Genomic DNA, 25812 nt, shown 5'->3' with positions numbered 1-25812 from the left:
CAGCAGATGGCGATGAGCGTCTTTCAGTTGACTCTTCTTGTGTGACGTATAATGGACTGGACGGGACGCTTCTTCAGGAACAACAAGGCCCCAACTCTTTCAACCACCTCGATAGCTTGCTAGACAACATAAAACTGAAAGATTGACGTTTTAGGCCATGTTAATGTACATTAGCTAATCGCAGTGTATGAAACACATTTCAGTTGACGTTAACTTGAACCTAATTTGCTTATTCAAGTTGCAAATTTGTTAAAGATTGATACTGAGCCTAGCACTAGGCTATTCGCTAATGCTAACTAGCTAGCTAACATCCCTGACCATGAGCTCATTAAACTACTCATCCCCTGCTGAAGAAGAGGATGTCTGCTGTCCGGAGAAAGAAGCTCTGGCGCTGAACATTGTCGTGAAAGACGAAGAGGAGGATATTACAGTGAAAGGAGAGAAAAATGCCCTGGCGCTGAACATTGTCGTGAAAGACGAAGAGGAGGATATTACAGTGAAAGAAGAGAAAGAACCTTTCGGAATGGAAGAGGAGGCTGTTATAGGGAAAGAAGAGAAAGCATCCTCTTCCTCTCTAAAAGGTTATATCTCAGTAAAGGTGAAGGAGGAAGACGTTTTGGGAGTGAAAGAGGAGGAGACAGAATATCAGATTAACACCAGTGAGTACTGTCTTAAAAACAGGATCACAAACTTTGCAGTTGTTGAACTAATGTGTGGTTTTTAAGGGGCATTCTACTGAAGTTCTTCACTTCAATATGATGTTCAGTACTATATAAATTGTTAAAGGGTCAATCTGCCATTTCTACATATATTTTTGGGACTTTTAAATGAGATTTAATTATATATAACAGGCTTTTAAAATGTAATAATTGAGCATAATTTATACTTAAAATATCAAAGGGACACAAAAGGCACCCAATTAATTTAGAGATATTAATGCCTCTGATAAGACCCTATGACTGTAATAGACAGTAATAATTGATGATGGTAATAAGTTTACCATCTGTTTGATGTTCTCGTTAACACAGGAGAGAGACATGACTATCGTGGATCCTCTGGGGAGCCTCAACAACATCCTGATGCTGACGAGACAGAGAAGAGTCTCTCCAGATCAGACCACCAGATGGTACAGCTTGGTCTGGTCTAGCATACAGCTTGCTCTATCTGGGTCTGGGTTTCTGTAAGGCACTTGATGACAACAGTGACATCAGCATCCATAATGATATGTGTCTGTGTCCCCTCTTTATGGTTACCAGGACAATGCTAGCCCTTCCGCCCTCCCGGAGTCCCTGTGTCGTGCCTCTCCTGGTAGCACGTTACTGCTGGGTATGAAGAGGTTGTCTGTGCTGCTGGTGGACTGCAGGAAAACAACGGGGCTGAGTGGAACTGTGAGAGGAGGAGAAGAGAAGAAAGGATCAGATTTGACACATCAAAGTAAGTGCTGTAGTTTAGTTTGAACAAATTAAATAGATCTGCCCATTGGTATCTGTTCCCAATAGGGCTGTCCCAGACTAAAACAAAAACAACTTTGCACACTCTTGGTATTCTCTCAACCAGCTTAGCCTGGAATGCTTTTCCAACAGTCTTGAAGGAGTTCCCACATGCTGGGCACATGTTGGCTACTTTTCCGTCACTCTGCGCTCCAACTCATCTCAATTCATCTCAATTTGGGTTGAGGTCGGGTGATTGTGAAGGCCAGGTCATCTGATGCAGCACTCCATCACTCTCCTTCTTGGTCAAATAGCACTTACACAGCCTGGTTGTGGTTGGGTCATTGTCCTGTTGAAAAACAAATTATAGTCCCGCTAAGCACAAACCAGATGGGATGGTGTATCGCTGCAGAATGCTGTGGTAGCGATGCTGGTTAAGTGTGACTTGAATTCTAAATAAATCACAAACAGTGTCACCAGCAAAGCACCATCACTCATGAATGCTCATCAATGCTTCACGGTGGGAAACACACATGTGGAGATCATCCGTTCACCTACTCTGCGTCTCACAGACATGTCGGTTGGAACCGGAAATCTCAAATTCGGACTCATCAGACCCAAGGACAGATTTCCACCTTGGGAAATCCTCCTCATTGCTCATGCTTCTTGATTCACACAGTCTCCTCTGAACAGTTGATGTTGAGATGTCTCTTAATTGAACTCTGTAAATCATTTATTTGGGCTGCAATTTCTGAGGCTGGTAAGTAAATGAAGTAACTGGGTCTTCCTTTCTCGTGGAGGTCCTCATGAGAGCCAGTTTCATCATAGCTTTTGATGTTTTTTGCGACTGTACTGAAAGAAACTTTCAATATTCTTGAAATATTCGGTATTGACTGACCATGTCTTCAAGTAATGATGGGCTGTTGTTTCTCTTTGCTTATTTGAGCCATTTGGACTTGGTCTTTTACCAAATAGGGCTGTCTTCTGTATACCCCTTTAACTTGTCACAAGACAACTGATTGGCTCAAACGCACTAAGAAGGAAAAACACAAATTAATATTTAAACAAGGCACACCTGTTAATTGAAATGCTTTCCAGATGACTACCTCATGAATCTGGTTGAGAGAATGCCAAGAGTGTGCAATTCTGTCATCAAGACAAAGGGTGGCTACTTTGAAGAATCTCAAATATAAAATATATTTTGATTTGTTTAACACTTTTTGTTTACTACATGATTCCATTTGTGTTATTTCATAGTTTTGATGTCTTCACTATTATTCTACAATGTAGAAAATAGTTTTAAAAAATAAAGAAAAACCCTTAAATGAGTAGGTGTGTCCAAACTTTTGACTGGTTCTCTATGCACAGTGGGGAGAACAAGTATTTAACACTCTGCCGATTTTGCAGGTTTTTCCTACTTACAAAGCATTTAGAGGTCTGTAATTTTTGTCATAGGTACACTTCAACTGTGAGAGACGGAATCTAAAACAAAAATCCAGAAAATCGCATTGTATGATTTTTAATTAATTAATTTGCATTTTATTGCATGACATAAGTATTTGATACATCAGAAAAGCATAACTTAATGTTTGGTACAGAAACCTTTGTTTGCAATTACAGAGATCATATGTTTCCTGTAGTTCTTGACCAGATTTGCACACACTGCAGCAGGGATTTTGGCCCACTCCTCCATACAGACCTTCTCCAGATCTTTCAGGGCTGTCGCTGGGCAATACGGACTTTCAGCTCGCTCCAACGATTTTCTATTGGGTTCAGGTCTGGAGACTGGCTAGGCCACTCCAGGACCTTGAGTGGCTTCTTACGGAGCCACTCCTTAGTTGCCCTGGCTGTGTGTTTCGGGTCGTTGTCATGCTGGAAAACCCAGCCACGACCCATCTTCAATACTCTTACTGAGGGAAGGAGGTTGTTGGCCAAGATCTCGCGATACATGGCCCCATCCATCCTCCCCTCAATACAGTGCAGTCGTCCTGTCCCCTTTGCAGAAAGCATCCCCAAAGAATGATGTTTCCACCTCCATGCTTCACGGTTGGGATGGTGTTCTTGGGGTTGTACTCATCCTTCTTCTTCTTCCTCCAAACACAGCGAGTGGAGTTTAGACCAAAAAGCTCTATTTTTGTCTCATCATACCACATGACCTTCTCCCATTCCTCCTCTGGATCATCCAGATGGTCATTGGCAAACTTCATACGGGCCTGGACATGCACTGGCTTGAGCAGGGGGACCTTGCGTGCGCTGCAGGATTTTAATCCATGACGACGTAGTGTGTTACTAATGGTTCTTTTTGAGACTGTGGTCCAAGCTCTCTTCAGGTCATTGACCAGATCCTGCCGTGTATTTCTGGGATGATCTCTCACCTTCCTCATGATCATTGATTCCCCACAAGGTGAGATCTTTCATGGAGCCCCAGACCGAGGGTGATTGACCGTCATCTTGAACTTCTTCCATTTTCTAACAATTGCGCCAACAGTTGTTGCCTTCTCACCAAGCTGCTTGCCTATTGTCCTGTAGCCCATCCCAGCCTTGTGCAGGTCTACAATTTTATCCCTGATGTCCTTACACCCTCTCTGGTCTTGGCCATTGTGGAGAGGTTGGAGTCTGTTTGATTGACTGTGTGGACAGGTGTCTTTTATACAGGTAACGAGTTCAAACAGGTGCAGTTAATACAGGTAATGAGACGAGAACAGGAGGGCTTCTTAAAGAAAAACTAACAGGTCTGTGAGAGCCGGAATTGTTACTGGTTGGTAGGTGATCAAATACTTATGTCCTGCAATAAAATGCTAATTAAATACTTAAAAATCATACAATGTGATTTTCTGGATTTTAGTTTTAGATTCCGTCTCTCACAGATGAAGTGTACCTATGATAAAAAATGACAGACCTCTACGTGCTTTGTAAGTAGGAAAACCTGCAAAATCGGCAGTGTATCAAATACTTGTTCTCTCCACTGTATGTATATACTGAACAGATATGAAAACAACAATTTCAATGATTTACAGTTCAAATTAGGAAAGTAGTCAACGTAAATACATTCATTAGGCCCTAATCTATGGACTTCACATGACTGGGCAGGGGCGCAGCCATTGGTGGGTCTGTTGGGGCGTAATCCCACCCGCTTGGGAGCCAGGCCCATCCAATCAGAATTAGTTTTCCCCACAAAAGGGCTTTGTTAAATAGTCCTCAAGGATAAATACTCCTCAGTTTCATCAGATGTCCGGCTGGCTGATCTCAGGCGATGTGGAGGTCCTTGATCTGCGGTTGTGAGGCCTGTTGGACGGACTTCCAAATTCTCTAAAAAGACATTGGAGGCGGCTGATGGTAGAGAATGCAACATTCAATTCTCTGGTAGCAGCTCCAGTGGATATTCCTGCAGTCCCCAATCCATTTGCACACTCCCTCAAAACTTGAGACATCTGTGGCATTGTGTTGTGTGACAACTGTACATTTTAGAGTGGCTTTTTAGTGTCCCCAGCACAAGGTACACCTGTGTAATGCTGTTTAATCAGCTTTTTGATATGCTACACCTGTCACGTGGATGGATTATCTTGGCAAAGCAATGTAAACAAATTTACACAAAATTGGGGAGTGGAGGTTTCATTCTGGTCTCTTTTTATATAAACACTGTCTTTGGCAGGAGGAAAACCAAACTTGGAGGAACCAAAGACCTCCACAACATCAAGACGATACCTCTGCTCCCAGATCAAGTTAGGAAGCCTGAAAAGACCTGAGAGGACACACACAGGAGAGAAGCCGTACCATTGCACCCAGTGTGGAAATAGTTTTAGCCGGTTAGGAAGCCTCAAAGCTCATGAGCGAATACACACGGGAGAGAAGCCATACCATTGCGGCCAGTGTGGAAAGAGTTTTAGCCTGTTAGGAAGCCTGAAAGCTCATGAGAGAATACACTCAGGAGAGAAGCCATACCATTGCGGCCAGTGTGGAAATAGTTTTAACCAGTTAGGAAACATGAAAAGACATGGGAGAATACACACAGGGGAGAAGCCATACCAATGCTCCCAGTGTGGAAAGAGTTTTACGGCGTTAGTTAAGCTGGAAGCTCATGAGCGAATTCACACAGGGGAGAAGCCTTACTACTGTTCCCATTGTGGAAAGAGTTTTAACCATTTAGTTAACATGAAAAGACATGAGAGGATACACACAGGAGTGAAGCCTCACCATTGCTCCCAGTGTGGAAAGAGTTTTAAGCGGTTAGACACCCTCAAAGATCATTTGCGAATACACACAGGGGAGAAGCCTTTCCGTTGCGCCCAGTGTGGAAAGAGTTTTAGCCGGTCAGGAAGCCTGAAAGAGCATGAGCGAATTCACACAGGGGAGAAAACTTACCACTGATCCCAGCGTGCAATGCGTTTTTACCCAATTAGGACACCTGAAAGAAGACATGAGACCGCACATGGGGGAGAAGCCTTACAAATATTCAGACTGGGGGGAAGGCATTTTACTCATCAGTAGCGTAAAAAACATGTGCGAATCCACACAGGAGAGAATAATGACTTCTCCTTGTGTGTAAATGTATATTTCACATCACACTGACTTAAAATTCATCAGAGAACATACACAGTGCTCCCAATTGTCTTATATTGTTGACTGAGAATGTGTTTACTTGTTTTATACCACATGAAATTGAATGGTAAAGTATACTCAAAAATATATTTGTGTGTTTTTATTAGAAAATATGAATTCAATATTGTCGTGTCTTTGCCATCATTAAAAGTGAAGACTTATTTTATTAAGTCAATTCTCTGTAATTATTATTACGTGATTAAACCAATCATTTAATTAACTAGGAAGTCGGGGCACCACGGAAAGACTTCAGATTACAAAGTTATACTTTTCCGAATGTAACTCTTCTGATATTTTATTATATTTTCAATTAGTTTTATATTAATGAATTATTCTTTATCTCACATCAGTCTCATTCCAAACGTCGTAAATTGTTGGTTATCTGCACGAACCCAGACTTAAAAAAAAAAAAAATCATCCATACACCAATTGGCTTAATCATTTATTTACAAACTAAATAATCATTTATTTACAAACTAAATAATCACAGAAATGCGCAAACAAACAGTAGATACTGGTTACTAACGAATAATAGGGAAGATTCCCTACTGGGCTAAGCCGATATGACGGCTTGGTGGACAAAGGGAAGTGGGTGTGGACTGAGAAACAAACAGTAGATACTGATTACTAACGAATGATAGGGCAGATTCCCTACTGGGCTAAGCCGATATGACGGCTTGGTGGACAAAGGGAAGTGGGTGTGGACTGAGAAACAAACAGTAGATACTGATTACTAACGAATGATAGGGCAGATTCCCTACTGGGCTAAGCCGATATGACGGCTTGGTGGACAAAGGGAAGTGGGTGTGGACTGAGAAAGAAGCGGGAAGACAAAAGGGTTCATTACACACAGTTGATAAGTACAGTTGAAGTCGGAAATGTACATACATTGGGGAAAAAAAGTATTTAGTCAGCCACCAATTGTGCAAGTTCTCCCTCTTAAAAAGATGAGAGAGGCCTGTAATTTTCATCATAGGTACACTTCAACTATGACGGACAAAATGAGAAGAAAGAAATCCAGAAAATCACATTGTAGGATTTTTAATGAATTTATTTGCAAATTATTGTGGAAAATAAGTATTCAGCTTACACCGACGTATGCGTTGTCTAAACTATTCGCAATCACAGCGCTCAGTCTGAAGAGGATTTTTTTCTAGGAGGGGCTTTTATTCGAAACAATAGGATAGGCGGTTCCATGATGCGAGATCATGTCTGTGCCCTCTGGGACGGACCAATGACTTAGTTAAACTTTTAAAGGAATACAATTCTCTCACATTAAAGGTTTAACATCACATTACATCATTTCATATATAGTTGCATCTTTACTCATTCATTTTATACAAGAATTAGATGCAAACCCCATAATTGAGAAATGTACACATTGAGACATAGTTATGTGTGTTTCCTGTCCTCTCTGAGGTCACCAAATGAAACACACTCAACATAACTGTCCCTTAAGTGTCCACAGACCCTTCCCACACTCCCAAAGGTGGACATATAGTTTAATTTTGCCATTTTGGGGAGATTAGGAGTTCGGCCATGTGAATTCCTTTGTTCACTCTGTGGTCTCTCTCTGTATGAAAAGGGGGAGAGAGTCTCTGCCAGGAATTTACGACCTGAGATAACAGAACCTGGGTGTAGGAGAGGGGGAAGCCACAATCTATACCCAGAAAAGGCCACATCATGACAATATGGAGTATGTCAGTTTGAATATAATGTAAATCAGTTTTCTTGTGTTCAAATGTAGGATAGATCAGATTCCATGTGTTTAATTGGTCCTTTTTTCAACTCTGACTTTATGTTTATCTGGGTGTGTCATTCCTCCAGCACTACAGATAATCAAGTGATATTTGGATGTGATGCATTAGTTCCATTGTTGACATTTGCATTGTAGCCCACTGATGATTTAATGAAATGAAAATGTTCAGACTCTGTAATGGAAAATGTTAATTGTTTGTGTGTCCACATAACTGAGTATGTGACTAACCTTGTGAAACTGTCCTATTATAATCTCCTGTTCTTGGGACTATCATTAAGTGTTGCAAACCAGCTGCACCTGCATCCTTGTATGAATAAAGTCCCTCCCAGGAACAGGAAACTATAAAGATATGTGCTAATCACTCAATGCTTCAGTAATTCAGACTGTCTCCACTGCGCTGTGTAACTCTGTTATTCTCTCTGAGCTCAGAAATAAATAATCTTGGTTTGACTTGGACTCCAGCAGATCCTTATTTTATAATATCCACCACAACTCCCACCTCTCCCAAGGATTGCTGTTTATTATTGTCTCAATGAAGAGTTCCTCTTTCGACTTTCCTGGTGGCATTTACAAGCCTCCCACTGGTTGAATAAACATTGTTACCCGAATGATGAGATTATTATTTTATTTGTCAAATGGCAACCAAGCATCGATCATCATGTCACCAGAATAAGACCATCAAAATGTATTGGAAAGGAGCATCAAGCTCATCACATGCACTTTCACCACCCTGTGAAGTTCATAACTTATTTCATCTGTAGCCTAATAAACTACATGGTTTCTCAAGTCATATTGGGAGGACCACACAACATATCATGTGACTCCAAGTTAACTAAGATGTGATTGTTATCATTAAGGAGTTTCCAAAGCCATTTCTCACTTAGAAATTTTTACTGACACAAATATACAAACAAATTGTCAAACGAAGTAACAAATCGTCTGTCAGCATTTATAAAAGTGTAAAGGCATATCCTGTTTCCGTCAGCCCGGTCATTACTTTTGAAATGGTTGGATCAATATCCACCTTCATGATGTGGATGAAGCCTGATTTGGAATGTCTGAGTAGTTCTATATGATGTCATAATTCACCCCTCTGATAATCAAGTGATATTTGGAATGTCTGAGTAGTTCTATATGATGTCATAATACACCCCTCTGATAGTGATACATTTGCTCCATTGTTTCCATGTCAGTTGGTTTCCCACTCTGATGATTTATATCTGACAGAGGGGCTTTAAATGAATAGTATGGTGACATCTTAGTGTGTCTTGAAGTAAATAGGATTATTAATCATAAACTCCTATAGCAAGAATACACTGCAGCTTTGACATCAAGAAGAGAATGGGCTGATGGGTGGGGGTGCTACTCTATAGGTAAGGCTGTCCAATATGAATGTTCAAATAGTCACTTCTAGCCGGCCTCCGCCCAGTATCCTGCCCTGAACTTAGTCACTGTTACTAGCCGTCCACCACCCAGTACTCCACCCTGTATTCTAGTCAAGGCTCATCCTATATAACTACTACTGTACACACCTTTTATATTCATATACGGTCCATAATGTCTAGACACACCATCATATACATTTTAAACCAACTGTATATATTTATATTCCAGACTCTGACATTCCTCGTTCTACCATTTCTATATTTCTAAATCCTTAAAAGAAATTGTAGGGAAAATCATTAGGTCACACAAATTACTATTTCTAAACAAAGATAATAGACAAGTAGAATGGGAGAGGTTACTTACTCGGTGAAGAGACTCCAGTAGTGGTGATGAAGGCTGTAGGAATGAAGATCAGACAGTGAAGAGACTCCAGGGACGGAGATGAAGGCTGTAGGAATGAAGATCAGACAGTGAAGAGACTCCAGGGATGGTGATGAAGGCCGTAGGAATGAAGATCAGACAGTGAAGAGACTCCAGGGACAGAGATGAAGGCTGTAGGAATGAAGATCAGACAGTGAAGAGACTCCAGGGACGGTGATGAAGGCTGTAGGAATGAAGATCAGACAGTGAAGAGACTTCAATGACGGAGATGAAGGCTGTAGGAATGAAGATCAGACAGTGAAGAGACTCCAGGGATGGTGATGAAGGCCGTAGGAATGAAGATCAGACAGTGAAGAGACTCCAGGGATGGAGATGAAGGCTGTAGGAATGAAGATCAGACAGTGAAGAGACTCCAGGGGCGGTGATGAAGGCTGTAGGAATGAAGATCAGTCAGCAATACTGGTCCTGTGGTCAGGTGGGGGAGTGGTCGAGGCAGCCAATGATTGTGAGGAAGCATGCGGGGAACAGGCTCCTTTCTACTACCATTCTGGGGTCTGGATGAATGCCAACAAACACTAAAACTGCTTCAAACAATGGGAGTGGCTACCATTGACCACCACACTTTCTTTCATAACCAGGAAGCCCATGTTGAGCCATCAGTGTTCCCACTATGGAAGAGGGAGCAGGATGCCATCATCCAGTCTCTCAGAAAACCATGTTGAGCCATCAGTGTTCTCACTATGGAAGAGGGAGCAGGAAGCCATCATCCAGTCTCTCAAGGACAAAGGTGCAGCACTGGTGTTAGTAGCTGATGACAGAAGTGACAGCCTGGACACAAAACAAAGTTTGACGCAATCAGTGTTGTTGAGCAGAGAATCAACCAGAGAATCAACCAGATTGATTCACAGTCAGTGTTGTTGAGCAGAGAATCAACCAGAGAATCAACCAGGTTGTTGAAGTTATTCAGGTACATAATACATTTGATTTGTTTAATTCTGTTTTATTCAATTAGAATAATTTACTCTGAATGAGAACAATCACATCTGTGATTTTTATGCATTATAACGTCGATTGACTAAATGATGACGTTGACAGATTTGTAGTAAAACCAGGGTTGAAGTCAAATCCATTTAATTTCCAGTCAATTCATAAAGTAAACCAAATTCCACATTTTCCTCATTGAAAACCATAGAAGATAATTGGAATTTTCAGTTTACTTCCTTTAATTTACTGGAATATTCTAAAATTGATTAAATTGGGAGGTTTTCCTCATGAATCTGCACAACAACACCCTATAATGATGAAGCAAAAACAGGATTAGAAATGTTTGCAAATGCATTTAAATATTAAAACTGAAATATCACATTTAAATAAGTATTCAGAACCTTAACTCAGTGCTTTGTTGAAGCACTTTTGGCAGTGATTATAGCCTCAAGCCGCCTTGGGTATAACACTACAATCTTGGCACCCCTGTATTTGTGGAGTTTCTCCCATTCTTCTCTGCAGATCCTCTCAAGATCTGTCAGGTTGGATGGAGAGCGTCACTGCGCAGCTATTTTCAGGATTTCTTCAGAGTTGTTCGATCGGGTTCAAATCCGGGCTCTGGCTGGGCCACTCAAGGACATTCAGAGACTTGTCCCAAAGCCACTTCTATGTTGTCTTCGCTGTGTGCTTAGGGTCGTTGTCCTGTTGGAAGGTGAACCTTTGCCCCAGTCTGAGGTCCTGAGTGCTCTTGAGCAGGTTTTCATCAATTATCTCTCTGTACTTTGCTCCGTACATCTTTCCCTCGATCCTGATTAGTCTCCCAGTCCCTGCCGCTGAAAAATATCCCCAATAACACCATGATATTGCCATCACCACGATTCACCGTAAGGATATTGCCAGGTTTCCTCCAGACCTGACGCTTGGCATTCATGCCAAAGTGTTTAATCTTGGTTTCATCAGATCAGAGAATCTTGTTTCTCATAGTCTGAGAGTCCTTTAGGTCCCTTTTTGCAAACTCCATACAGACTTTCATGTGCCTTTTACTGAGAAGTGGCTTCCGTCTGGCCACTCTACCAAAAAGGCCAAATTGGTGGAGTGCTGCAGAGATGGTTGTCCTTCTGGAAGGTTCTCCCATCTCCACAGAGGAAGTCTTGAGCTCTGTCAGAGTGACCATCGGGTTCTCAGTAACGTCCCTGACCAAGGCCCTTCTCCCCCAATTGTTCAGTTTGGCTGGGCTGGCCAGCACTAGGAAGTCTTGGTGGTTCCAAACTTTCCATTTAAGAATGATGGCAGCCACTGTGTTCTTTAGGACCTTCAATGCTGCAGAAATGCTTTGGTCCACTTCCCCAGATCCGTGACACAATCCTGTCTCGAATGGATGATATCACAACAAATAAAGGCTACTTAAAGTTCATGAGAGAAGGCCACGGTGGCCACATTCTGCTCGTACACTTGTCTCATGTTTACAAAAATAGAATTGTGCTTTTGGTCATTAAGCCTCATTAAATCAAACTGTATAAAGCTGTATGTATTGTATTTCAACACCTGCTCCTGATCTGTACCTCAGTACATTGTCTCTGTACTGGTACCCCCTGTATATAGTCTCCACATTGACTCTGTACTGGTACCCCCTGTTTATAGCCTCCACATTGACTCTGTACTGGTACCTCCTGTATATAGCCTCCACATTGACTCTGTACTGGTACCCCCTGTATTTTGCCTCGTTATTGTTTTTTATTGTGTTACTTTTTTGAACTTTTTATTTTGGGAATATTTTCTTAACCCTTATTTTTCTCATCTACGTTGTTGGTTAAGGGCTTGTCAGTAAGCATTTCACGTTAAGATTTACACCTGTTGTATTCAGCGCATGTGACAAATAATATTTGATTGTAACTAAATATGCAGTTTCAATGTTACGGTCTTTGATTCAATTATATTTTTGAAACTCAGGCTGTGTGTGTTTATCTGCGTCATTCCTTGATCATTCCTTGTGGTCCTGTAGCTCAGTTGGTAGAGTATAGTGCTTGTTAAACCAGGGTAGTGGGTTTGATTCCTGGGACCACACATATGTAAAGTGTTTGCACACATGACTGCAAATCCCTTTGGATAAAAGTGTCTGCTAAATGGCAGATATATCCACTGATTATACCAAACATTTGGAACAACTTCCTAATATGGAGTTGGACCCTCCCCCTTTCCTCTCAGAACAGCCTCAATTCGTCGGGGCATGGACTCTACAAGGTGTCGAAAGCATTCCACAGGGATGCTGGCCCATGTTGACTCCAATGCTTCCCACAATTGTGTCAAGTTGGCTGGGTGTCCTTCAGGGTGCAGTGGGGTCTCCTCAGAGGAGGAAGGGGAGGACCATCGTTATTTTCAGAAAAATAAAAATGGTAAAATAGCTAAAAGTGGTCCTTTTTAGATAAAACTATACTAAATATAATCACGTCACCAAATAATTTATTAAAACATACTATTTTGCATCCTCCTCTGGGTATATTGACCACAATACAAAACCTAGGAGGATTATGGTTCTCAAGGCTTCCATAGACTTACACGGTTATTATGACAACTTCCGGAGGACATCCTCCAACCTATCAGAGCTTTTGCAGCATGAACTGACATGATGTCCAACCAATGAAAGGATCAGAGAATGTATCTAGTACTGAAAGCATAAGCTACAGCTAGCTAGCACTGCAGTGCATAACATGTGGTGAGTAGTTGACTAAAAGAGAGAAAAATACAATAGTTGAACAGTTTTGAACAAATTATTTTATTCCAAAATGAAGGAAAAGCGAGAGAGAGATATTTCGTCATTTATTTTCCACTTTCAGTTTCACTTACTTAGCTAGCAAATGCAGCTATCTAGTTTAGTCTACTCAAACACTTGGCTCAAACAAAGGGAAGTTATGTTAGCTAGCTGGCTATGACTGTCCAACACAACACTGGAACTCTTCCAAGTCAAGGCAAGCTTTTGGTTTGACTAATTTATTGCCACTGGGACCCGCCAAGGTAAGTGCTAAACTGCTTACTGACTGTACACTGTGACGTTACTGCAGGATTGTAGCAGGTTTACTAACAAGTTAGTTCTATTAGCTCTGTTGACTATGATGTTATTTTAGCTAATATGGTGACAACAATGTAAGCTGTGTGTAGCAGTTATTAAATGGTTTGGCTGATTTGTTGTGCATTGAAGTACAGAAACAAAGGGAGAAGGTGATAAGAGGAGAGCACATAGATGCAAGAAGGAATACAACGTGTCTGTAATGAAAGTGAACTGTGTTTATGCATGATCAGGGGTGTATTCATTCCGCCGATTCTGTTGACAAACGTTTCTTAAATGGAACAAAACGGGGATAAACATACCTGAATTTGTCCAGTAATATCTCTATTTCAGCTAGATGCAGGCAAGAGTGTGCAAGGTAGTATTGAATGTGTCACTGTCTGTCTATGTGTCACTGTCTGTCACCGCAAAATTTTCTCTCGACCTGTGTGAACCTACATTCTAAACTTTCATTCATAGGCTAGGTTGCTACCTCATGATGGGTATAGGGACAATTAGAGTATCATGTAGTAGCCTAAACCTATTGCTGTTACATTGAACAGGGTGAGTGACATATGAATGACAGTCATCCAATATGCTGTAATAGAATTAAGGCCATGCTCATGAAAAAACAAATCGTCCTGCCTCATCTTAAACGGCACTAACCACCACTGTTTGGGTGGTGGACCACTCTTGGTACACATGGGAAACTGTTGAGCTAAAAAACCCAGCAGAGTTGCAGTTCTTGACACAAACTGGCGCGCCTGGCACCTACTACCATACCCCGTGCAAAGTAACTTAAATATTTGGCACACATGCACAATCCATGTCTCATGTCTCAAGGCTTAAAAATCCTTATTTAACCTGACTCCCCCCTTCATCTACATGGATTGAAGTGGATTTAACTAGTGACATCAGTAAGGGATCATAGCTTTAGCCTGGATTCACCTAGTCTTTCTAAGTCATGGAAGGAGCAGCTGTTCTTAATGTTTTGTCTACCCAGTGTATAGCACTACAGATAATCAAGTGCTATTTGCATGTGATGCATTTGTTCTGTTGTTTACAGGATGATTTGTATCTTATAGAGCGTGGCTTTAAGGGAATAGTATGGTCACATGTAGATAAAAAAGAATGTGAAAAATGAACAGAGAAAATGTATATCAACACACTACCTATTCATATAAGTATTTATTAATCATCTACATATTCATATTGAGCTTCTACGTCTGTACAGGAACGTATTATTTGGAAGAGAAAATGTATCAGCTTATTATTAAATAATTATGACGTTCTTTCCAATACAAAAAGTGTTGTAACTATTGTTTCCAAACTGCGTTACTCACTCCAGCCAGCAGATGGCGATGTGCGTCTTTCAGTTGACTCTTCTTGTATAATTAACTGGACGGGACGCTTCTTCAGGAACAACAAGGCGCCAACTCTTTCAACCACGTCGGTAGCTTACTAGCCAACATAAAACTGAAAGATTGAGGTTTTAGACCATGTTAATGTACATTATCTAATCTCAGTGTTTTAAACAAGTTTCGGTTGACGTATCAACTGGTTCAATTTGCAAACGTGGTAAAGATTGATACTAAGCCTAGCACTAGGCTAGACGCTAATGCTAGCTAGCTAGCTAACATCCCTGACCATGAGCTCACTAAACTACTCCTCCCTTGCTAATGAAGAGGGGGTCTGCTGTTTGGAGAAAGAATCTTTCAGAATGAAAAAGGAGGAAGAGGAGGCTGTTATAGTGAAAGAAGAGAAAGAACCGTTTAGAGAGGAAGAGGATGCTATCTCAATAAAGGTGAAGAAGGAAGACGTTTTGGCAGTGAAAGAGGAAGAGACAGAATATCAGATTAACACCAGTGAGTATTGTCTTAAACAGGGACGCAAACTATGCCGTTGTTGAACTAATGTGTGGTTTTAAAGTGGCATTTTACTTGAATATGTTGTTCAGTACTGTAGGAATTGTTAAAGGTTCGATCTGCCATTGGTTCATATATTTTTGGGACTTTTCAATTCGATGTATTGAATTCTCCATGTGGTAAATATATTAAAGTTCCCCTCATCTAATATAACAGGCTTTTAAAATTCTATATTGGTGCATATTTTCTACTTAAAATAACAAAGGCCACCCATTTTGTGGAACGACCCTTTTACATTTGCATCACAAACAATATTTTAGGAAATCATGATGAAAGTGGCCATTTTAGACATATGCATGCCTCTTGTAAGACTCTATGATTGCAATAGATGGTCATAAGTTTACCATCTGTTTGATGTTCTCATTCACACAGGAGAGACACATGACTATTGTGGATCCTCTGGGGAGTCTCAACAACATCCTAATGCTGACGAGGCAGAGAAGAGTCTCTCCAGATCAGAACACCAGATGGTACAGCTTGATCTGGTCTAGCATACAGCTTTCTCTATCGGGCTCTGGGCTGGGTTTCTGTAAAGCACTTTATGTCAACAGTGGCATCAGCATCCATAATGATATGTGTCTGTGTCCCCTCTTTATGGTTACCAGGACAACACTAGCCCTTCTTCCCTCCCGGAGTCCTCGTGTCGTGCCTCTCCCGGTAGCACCTTACTGCTGGGTATGAAGAGGTTGTCTGTGCTGCTGGTGGACTACAGGAAAACATTGGGGCTGAGTGGAACTGTGGGAGGAGGAGAAGAGAGGAATGGATCAGATTTGACTCATCAAAGTAAGTGCTGTAGTTCAGTTTGAACAAATACAATAGATCTGTCCACTGGTCAGGACAACCAGCAGAGTTCTGTTAGTTGACAGGAAGATAGACTGGTGTATATGGGTGTTATGAATATCATAACACTGAAAAAGGATTCTGCCAATGAAAAGAGAGAAACCAATAGACCATATAAAACCTTGATGAAAGTTAACTTTAGAGGGAAAGTTTCAAGATGATCTGATGTAAGGTGCTTGTTTTACAAAAACGTTTCCATAAAACATTATGGATGTTACAATGCCTGTCCCAGTCAACCCCCCTATCTTTTCAAGACTGTGGGACAGGCCAACTAAACTCAAGACACTGTTAATTAATTAACTAATACTGGAGGAAAGCTGTGATCAGGCTGCCTACTCAAGAGAAAGCTTCGAACTGTAACCAGTGCCTGCAACCTGGTTCAGGTTATCAATCAACCTACCAGGGTAGTTACAAACAGTACAGAAATTGAATCATCAACATATTTTGATCATATCTTTACTATTGCTGCAGAAATGTGTTTGAAAGCAGTATTCAAATTCATCGGATGTTGTGATCACAATATAGTAGTCATATCTAGGAAAACCAAAGTTCCAAAAGGCTAGGCCTAGTGTTCTATATAAGAGGTCATACAATTGTTTGTGGTGATTCCTATGTTGTTGATGTTATTAGGTTGTTTTTTTCACAGTAAATAACTCACGGACACTAGAGAAGCTTTAACCAAGTTTAATTATTCCCAAAGGTTCTGTACATCTGTAATTCAGACCACCCAACATTTGTTCCATCCAGATATGTCTCACTTAAGACACTCCTTCTCTCCAATCCTTACATCTTATGGTTCCACAGGAAGAGAGTAACAGGATACCAGACCTTTATCTCCCTGATGAGAATCTGTCCTGACCTCAACCCCTCCTTCATCTAATCCACAGATGTTCGTCTCCCCTGTTTAACACTTTGCTCTCCTTTCGTCCACCCAACACATTCCAAAGCCATCTGTCTTTCTTCAGAGAACCATTAACTTCTGACATAACACCCAGTCTCTTTCACTTCCTATCACTTGTTTAATGTCTCCATGTTCAAAGTTTAGCCGATTCCAACAATGGAAACAATATTTGTTGGTCCGTGGTGTGTAATGACGAGCAACCAGACGCTGCCCTTGACACGTTTATGAAATTGCTTATCCCAGTTACTAACAAGCAAGCACCCATTAAGAAAATTACTGTAAAACTGTTAAATCCACGTGGATTGATGAGGAATTACAAAATGGAATGATGAAGAGGGAGGCAAAAGAGATGGCAAAAAGGTCTGGCTGTATAACTGATTGGAAAACCTATTGCAAATTGAGAAATCATGTGACTAAACTGAATAAAAAGAAGAAACTACACTATTAAACAAAGATAAATGACATGAAGAATGATTTGTAAAACGCTTTGGAACACCTTCAATGAAATTTTGGGCAAAAAATCAACAATGACGTGTTGTCATGGTGTCTGACAACGTGGATGGAAAATGATTGAGGATAATAGCGGCCGATATTGCCAGTTCTATTCGCATTATCTTCAATTTAAGCCTACTAGAAAGTGTGTTCCCTCAGGCTTGGAGGGAAGCTAAAGTCATTCCACTCCCCAAGAATAGTAAAGCTCTCTTTACTGGTTTAAATAACCAACCAATCAGCCTGTTACCAACCCTTACAATTTTGACCAGATACAATGCTATTTTACAGTAAACAAATATAGACTTTTAGCTTATAGGGAAGTTCATTCAACAAGCACAGCACTTGCAAATGACTGATTGGCTGAGAAAAATTGATGATAAAAATATTGTTGGGGCTGTTTTGTTTGACTTCAGTGCAGCTTTTGGCATTATCGATCATAGTCTGCTGCTGAAAAAGACGTATGGCTTTACACCCCCTGCTATATTGTGGATAAAGAGTTTTTCTTTTAAAATGTAACCTTTATTTAACTAGACAAGTCAGTTAAGAACAAATTCTTTTTTTCAATGACGGCCTAGGACTGCCTTGTTTAGGGGCAGAACGACACAGTTTTACCATGTTAACTCGGGGATTCGATCCAGCAATCTTTCGGTTACGGGCCTACCACTCTAACCACTAGGCTACCTGCCGTCCCAGAGCTACCTGTCTAACGGAACACAAAGAGTGTTCTTTAATGGAAGCCTGTACAACAAAATCAAGGTAGAATCAGGAATTCCCCAGGGCAGCTGTTTGGCACCTACTTTTTTCAATCTTTACCAACAACATGCCAATGACATTTGAGTAAAGCCAGTGAGGCTATGTATGCGGATGACTCAACACTGTACACGTCAGCTACTACAGTGACTGAAATGACTGCAACACTTAACATAGAGCTGCAGTTAGTTTGAGAATGGGTGGCAAGGAATAAGTTAGTCCTAAATATTTCTGATTACCTTAAGTTACATGGCCTACTACGCTAATTCTGTAGCGGTATTGTTAGAGGGGGGTAAATATGAAGATTTTGTTGGTAACCCTAGTTAAAGTTAGTTATTACCTATTATAACATTATTATTATTATTATTAAATATTATTAAAACTGAAAGGATGAGAGTAGAATAGATAGAGTAGCGCTTCCAGACACATTCTAATCACAATGGAGACTTAAAGGAGGACTGTAACAGCTAATGATGAAGCATTTTAGAGTCTTAAAGGAGGACTGTAGCATCTAATTTTGAAACATTATGGAGTCTTAAAGGAGGACTGTAGCATCTAATGATGAAACATTATGGAGTCTTAAAGGAGGACTGTAGCATCTAATTTTGAAACATTATGGAGTCTTAAAGGAGGACTGTAGCATCTAATGATGAAACATTATGGAGTCTTAAAGGAGGACTGTAGCATCTAATTTTGAAACATTATGGAGTCTTAAAGGAGGACTGTAGCATCTAATGATGAAACATTATGGAGTCTGAAAGGAGGACTGTAGCATCTAATGATGAAACATTATGGAGTCTTAATGGAGGACTGTAGCATCTAATTTTGAAACATTATGGAGTCTTAAAGGAGGACTGTAGCATCTAATGATGAAACATTATGGAGTCTTAAGATTTAATTTGTGGTATTGCACGTGTGAATGCATGATAGTTAAATATTTCTGCAAAAATGATAGTTAAATATTTCTGCGTGAATCAGGCCTTCATGGTCGAATTGCTGCAAGGAAACCACTACTAAAGGACACCAATAAGAAGAAGAGACTTGCTTGGGCCAAGAAACACGAACAATGGACATTAGACCGGTGGATATCTGTCCTTGGGTCTGATGAGTCCAAATTTGAGATTTTTGGATCTGAGCGTCATGTCTTTGTGAGACGAGGAGTAGATGAACAGATTATCTCTGCATGTGTGGTTCCCACCGTGAAGCATGGAGGAGGAGATGTGATGGTGTGCGGGTGCTTTGCTGTTGACAATGTCAGTGATTTATTTATTCAAGTCACACTTAACCAGCATGGCTTCCACAGCATTCTACAGCTATATGCCATCCCATCTAGTTTGGGCTTAGTCCCACTGTCATTTTATTTTCAACAGGACAATGACCCAACACAGCTCCAGGCTGTGTAAGAGCTATTTGACCAAGAAGGAGAGTGATGGAGTGCTGCATCAGATGACCTGGCCTACACAATCCCCCGACCTCAACCAAATCAAGATGGTTTGGGATGAGTTGGATCGCAGAGGTGAAGGGAAAGCGGCCTACAAGTTCTCAGCATATGTGGGAACGCCTACAATAATGTTGGAAAAGGATTCCAGGTGAAGCTGGTTGAGAGAAAGCAAGGGTGGCATCTTTTGAAGAATAGAATATATATTTTGATTTAACACTTGTGGTTACTACATGATTCCATGTGTTTTTTAATCATTTTGATGTCTTTATTATTCTACAATGTAGAAAATAGTAAAAATAAAGAAAAACCCTTGAATGAGTAGGTGAGTCCAAACTTTTGACTGGTACTGTACATTAAATTCCCTGACAACAGCTCCAGTGGACATTCCTGCAGTCAGCATGCCAATTGCCCGCTCCCTCAGAGATCTGTGGCATTGTTGTGTGAACAAACTGCACATTTTCGAGTAGCCTTTTATTATCCCCAGCACAAGGTGCACCTGTGTAATAACCAAGCTGTTCAATCAGCTTCTTGATATGCCACACCTGTCAGGTGGATGGATTTTCTTGGCAAAGAATAAATGTTGACTAACAGGGATTTAAAAAATTCTGCAATCTTTTTTGTTCAGCTCATGAAACATCCAACACTTTACATGTTGCGTTTATATTTTAGTTTTTTGTTGTTACTATCAGTTTTAGGAACATTTACCCAAAATATGACATCAGCGATAATCAAAATGTTGAAAATCTGTGAATATCTAAATAAGAAATTGCTCCATTTAAACAGCAATGTGTCGAACCCTTTCAACAACGGGGAGATGTTACTGATGTGCTTTGTATCTGCGACGTAAAAACAAGTTTTGGACTTCCACACAAAATTACTTCTTTAGTTATTTTATGTTTAAGGAAGTGTGTAGGTCACATTCTGTATCATACAGCTATGAAAGTTATATATTTAGAACCACCTGTTCAATTAGAATCCAGCGACGTCTGTGTCTTCAGTGTCCTAGAACTGTCTAGTTTTTTGTGTTCTGACTTGTAAAACAGGATGAATAAGTAATGTAAACATAGCAGTAATTACCAGGAAGCTCTACATTTGTTTTAAAATCACACTAAGATTGTTAAAACTGGCCTCAGGTTATTGAGAGATCTGATTTAGGATTTACCCTCGTAGCAAGGTTGTTTTATCATGTGGTTTCATTTGGGTCTCTATTTAAAAATAACACTATCTTTGGCAGGAGAAAGACCAGACTCAGAGGAACCAGAGCCAGGGACGTCCAAACCAGCAAGACGACACCAGTACTCCCAGTGTGAAAAGAGTTTTAAACAGAAAGCACAACTGAAAACACACAAGAGAATACACACAGGGGAGAAGCCTTACCACTGCTCCCAGTGTGGACAGTGTTTCAACCAGAAAGCACACCTGAAACAACATGAGAGGATACACACAGGGGAGATGCCTTACCACTGCTTCCAATGTGGAAGGTGTTTCAACCAGCCGGGGGCGCTGAAACAACATGTGAGAATACACACAGGAGAGAAGCCTTACCACTGCTCCCAATGTGGAAAGTGTTTCGTCTGTCCGGGGGAGCTGAAACAACATGAGAGAATACACACAAGAGAGAAGCCTTACCACTGCTCCCAATGTGGAAAGTGTTTCGTCCGTCCGGGGGAGCTCAAACAACATGAGAGAATACACACAGGAGAGAAGCCTTACCACTGCTCCCAGTGTGGAAAGAGTTTCAAACGGAAAACATGCCTGAACCAACACGAGAGAATACACACAGGAGAGAAGCCTTACCACTGCTCCCAATGTGGAAAGTGTTTCAGCCAGAAAGCATACCTGAAAAAACATGAGAGAATACACACAGGAGAGAGGCCTTACCACTGCTCCCAATGTGGAAAGTGTTTCGTCCGTTCGGAGGTGCTGAAACAGCATGAGAGAATACACACAGGAGAGAAGCCTTACCACTGCTCCCAGTGTGGAAAGAGTTTCAAACGGAAAACATGCCTGAACCAACACGAGAGAATACACACAGGAGAGAAGCCTTACCACTGCTCCCAATGTGGAAAGTGTTTCAGCCAGAAAGCATACCTGAAAAAACATGAGAGAATACACACAGGAGAGAGGCCTTACCACTGCTCCCAATGTGGAAAGTGTTTCGTCCGTTCGGAGGTGCTGAAACAGCATGAGAGAATACACACAGGAGAGAAGCCTTACCACTGCTCCCAGTGTGGAAAGAGTTTCAAACGGAAAACATGCCTGAAAAAACATGAGAGAATACACACAGGAGAGAGGCCTCCCAGGGTGCAAAGCTTTTGCCCATTTAGGAAGCCTGAAAGAACACATTAGACTGCACACAGAGGAGAAGGCTTAGAAAAGCTCAGACTGTGGGAAAACATATTACTCATAACAGTCATTTAAACGTCATTAGAGAATCCACACAGGAGAGAGAAATTACTTATCTTAGCGTATATGTTGATATTTCACATCACATTGACTTAAAATTCATCAGAGAACATACACAGTGCTCCCGTTGTCTTATATTGTTGACTGACAATGTGTTTACCTGTCTTTACCAGATGAAATGAAATGGTACAGGATATACTCAAATATATATTTGTTTGTTTTTATTAGAAAACATGAAGTGAATATGGAGTCTGTCAGTTTGAATATAAGTTGTCCTTTTTTTTAAATCTTTGTGTGTTTATCTGGGTGTGTCATTCCTCCAGCACTACAGATAATCAAGTGATATTTGTGTTGTGATGCATTTGCATTTGTTCCATTGTTGACATTTGCATTGTAGCCCACTGATGATTTAATGAAATGAAAATGTTCAGACTCTGTAATGGAAAATGTTAATTATTTGTGTGTCCATACAACTGAGTATGTGACTAACCTTGTGAAACTGTCCTATTATAATCTCCTGTACTTGGGACTATCATTCTGTGTTGCAAACCAGCTGCACCTGCATCCTTGTATGAATAAAGTCCCTCCCAGGAACAGGAAACTATAAAGATATGTGCTAATCACTCAATGCTTCAGTAATTCAGACTGTCTAGACTGTGCTGTGTTACTCTGTTATTCTCTCTGAGCTCAGAAATAAAGAATCTTGGTTTGACTTGGACTCCAGCAGATCCTTAGTTTATAATATCCACCACAACTCTCCCAAGGATTGCTGTTTATTATTGTCTCAATGAAGAGTTCCTCTTTCGACTTTCCTGGTGGCATTTACAAGCCTCCCACTGGTTGAATAAAAGTTTTTACCCGAATGATGAGATTATTATTTTATTTGTCAAATGGCAACCAAGCATCGATCATCATGTCACCAGAATAAGAACCTCAAAATGTATTGGAAAGGAGCATCAAGCTCATCACGTGCACTTTCACCACCCTGTGAAGTTCATAACTTATTTAATCTGTAGCCTAATAAACTACATGGTTTCTCAAGTCATAGTGGGAGGACCACACAACATATCATGTGACTCCAAGTTAACTAAGATGTGGTTGTTATCATTAAGGAGTTTCCACAGCCATTTCTCGCTTAGACATTTTTACTGACACAAATATACAAACAAATTGTCAAACGGAGTAACAAATAGTCTGTTGGCATTTATAAAAGTGTACAGGCATATCCTGTTTCCATCAGCCCGGTCATTACTTTTGAAATGGTTGGATCAATATCCACCTTCATGATGTGGATGAAGCCTGATTTGGAATGTCTGGAGTAGTTCTATATGATGTCATAATTCACCCCTCTGATAATCAAGTGATATTTGGAATGTCTGAGTAGTTCTATCTGATGTCATAATACACCCCTCTGATAGTGATACATTTGTTCCATTGTTTCCATGTCAGTTGGTTTCCCACTCTGATGATTTATATCTGACAGAGGGGCTTTAAATGAATAGTATGGTGACATCTTAGTGTGTCTTGAAATAGGATTATTAATCATAAACTCCTATAGCAACAATACACTGCAGCTTTGACATCAAGAAGAGAATGGGCTGATGGGTGGTGTTGCTACTCTATATGTAAGGCTGTCCAATATGAATGTTCAATACACACAATAGGTTGACTGGGGAGGTGATGTACCACAGTCAAAGTCCTGCAATAAGAGCTAAGATGCTAATATTTGTGGTTAGGTTGATCAGTAGCCAGTTATTCTCAAACCAGTTACGAAAAAAATAGACTTATTTTTAAATCGTATATCTTAGTTGTTCCATAGAAAGTATCTGTGAGGGGGAAAATTGTGTTTATAAGCTAACATCCAAGCTAAAATCGCCTGCTTATGGAATTTAGCCAATTTTACTAGGATTTTATCAACATTAAAATTACATCAAAGCAACAATTCTAAACCACTAACAGAGTCAAATAATACTAAGGGCATGACATTCCAAATACTGTTCTGGTTCTTAATATACTTCAGAATCAAATTTATTTTAAAAGTATTATTTAGCGCTAAGTAGCGTTTCAATTGGTGACGTCACTTGCTCTGACACCTCGAAGTAGTGGTTTTGTGGAGCGATGGGTAACGATGTTTCGTTGGTGACTGATGTTGATGCGTGCAGAGGGTCTCTGGTTCGCGCCCGGGTATGGGCGAGGGGACAGATTAAAATTATACATACTGTTACACCGTATCAATGTAACACATTTGCTAATTTAACAAGCAAATTACGTTTAAATGAACCAGTAGATAGCATTTTGAACATAATTCTGTTTACCTAAGAGTAAAATACACAAGATTGGTCTAAAGGGCTTCAATGTTTTGGTTTTAGGTTTGCTCGCAAAGCACAGCGTGTTTCAATCAGAAGCCTTGTCGCTGTTGAAGAAGTCCTCCTGTCACGTCCACTAGATTATACGTCACGCAAGAAGCATCACCTGGAAAACTCATATCGCCATCTGCTGACTAGAAGGGGTAACGCAGTTTGGAAAAATATGATTTACAATGTTCAGTCTGGCAAACAATGTCATAAGAAGTCATTGCATTTTTGTTCTGACTTGCGCTGCAAACTGTGGGACCTTATATAGACAGGTGTGTGCCTTTCCAAATCATGTCCAATGAATTTAATTTACCACAGGTGGACTCCAATCAAGTTGTAGAAACATCTCAAGGATGATCAATGGAAACAAGATGCACCTGAGCTCAATTTCAATTCTCATAGCAAAGGGTCTGAATACTTATGTAAATCAGTTATTTCTGTTTAAAAATACATATACATTTGTAATAATTTCAACAAAAAAAACTGAATACTTTCCAAAGGCACTGTATGTGTATGGCCTTTCTAGGGAGTTTTTCCACCGTGCTTCTACACCTGCATTGCTTGCTGTTTGGGGTTTTAGGCTGGGTTTCTGTACAGCACTTTGAGATATCAGCTGATGTACGAAGGGCTATATAAATACATTTGATTTGATTTGATGTGATAAACATATATTTTCCTTTGTTTTCCAGTAACCCCTTCCCTGATTGGAGGAAACTAATGCACAACAACTATTTGGCTTCTAAGTCCAGCTTATACATACTATGTACATTTTACAGACACAGTGTATTATTATACAATAGTTATATTTAGTTTGTTTTTAATCACTAAGGCACTTAAGGCACTGCTTCATGTGGCAACACCACCACTCACCTAAATAGCCCACATGCCGCTGAGTGAGAAGTTTTTTTTATTGTTGTTAGTGATGAGCCTTGGTCCATTTAGCTCGAAATATGCCACCCTCGTCAATCTGTCACCTAATCCTGCCTAATGGGCAGGTCAGCCCTGGAGGAAAGTATTGGCTGTAAGAAGTAAGAGAACATAACATCTGGTTGTTTTTAAATTACTTCTTTTGACATTGCTTTATTTTTGTTCCGATCTGTGTTGCTCACTCCAGTCAGCAG

The 25812-nt window shown here is 40.4% G+C and overlaps 1 pseudogene; it reads left to right on the top strand.

Annotated features, from left to right (window-relative positions):
• Nucleotides 1-100: 100 nt before the first annotated feature.
• Nucleotides 101-22258, top strand: LOC139364515 (zinc finger protein 420-like; annotated as a pseudogene).
• The last annotated feature ends 3554 nt before the right edge of the window (nt 22259-25812 follow it).

The sequence above is a fragment of the Oncorhynchus clarkii genome, chromosome 13 (genome assembly GCF_045791955.1).
Source record: "Oncorhynchus clarkii lewisi isolate Uvic-CL-2024 chromosome 13, UVic_Ocla_1.0, whole genome shotgun sequence".
In the NCBI taxonomy this organism is placed as follows: domain Eukaryota; kingdom Metazoa; phylum Chordata; class Actinopteri; order Salmoniformes; family Salmonidae; genus Oncorhynchus; species Oncorhynchus clarkii.
The sequence above is the reverse complement of the archived record's forward strand: the minus strand, read 5'-3'. Positions and strand labels throughout refer to the sequence as shown.